Here is an 849-nt window from a genome sequence, read left to right as displayed (position 1 = left end):
TTTTTGATTGATTAACAAAAAAAAAGGGAGAAAAGGTGAAAACCATGTGTAAAGTAAAAAAACAAAAAGAGCTGGAGGGTTTTAAAAAATTCAAACCCTGTGCAAAGAGAAAAGAAAATAAAAAAAGAATGTAATTAAGTGTTTGACTGATTCATGGAAAAAGAGATCAAAGGAAAGGGTGAAAACCATGTGCAAAGGGAAAAGGAAGAGCTGAAGGGTTTAAAAAAATTCAAAAGATATGCAAACGGAAAAAAAAAGTAGAGAAAAAAAAGAATGTAATTAATTGTTTGATTGATGCATGAAAAAAGAGAACAATTGAAAGGTGAAAATCATGTGTGAACGAAAAAAAAGAGTTGAAGGGTTTAAAAAATTCAAACCATGTGCAAAGAGAAAGAAAATAAAAAAAAATAGCATAGAAAGAAGTACACAGTGCACATGAAAAAAAGAAAAAAAATTATAAAATAATTAGATGACTTGCCAATATTCCAAAACAGTTTGTTTGATTTAATTAGGGGCATGCTTGGTTAGGGGAATGAAATAGTCATTCCTCCTTTATGATATTCTTAAAGATAAAGTTACATTTGATATAATGAAATGGCTATTCCGAATTGTTGAGATAAGAAAAAAAGTTGATTAGACAAAAATATTATTTTATAATTTAAAAAATTACCTTATAAAATAATCCTAAACCTATTTTTCTCTCTTTAAAGCACACCAAAATTTTTTACTTCATTTTCGAAAAAAAGGAAATGAAAATATTTAAATATTATTTAATATATTAATATTATTTAATTATAATAAATCTTATAAAGAATATTATTTAATATTATTATTTGAATATAATAAATG

The sequence above is a fragment of the Theobroma umbraticum genome, unplaced genomic scaffold (genome assembly GCF_002168275.2).
Source record: "Theobroma umbraticum cultivar Fairchild unplaced genomic scaffold, ASM216827v3 scaffold_146.0, whole genome shotgun sequence".
In the NCBI taxonomy this organism is placed as follows: domain Eukaryota; kingdom Viridiplantae; phylum Streptophyta; class Magnoliopsida; order Malvales; family Malvaceae; genus Theobroma; species Theobroma umbraticum.
This window is presented reverse-complemented; position numbering follows the sequence as displayed.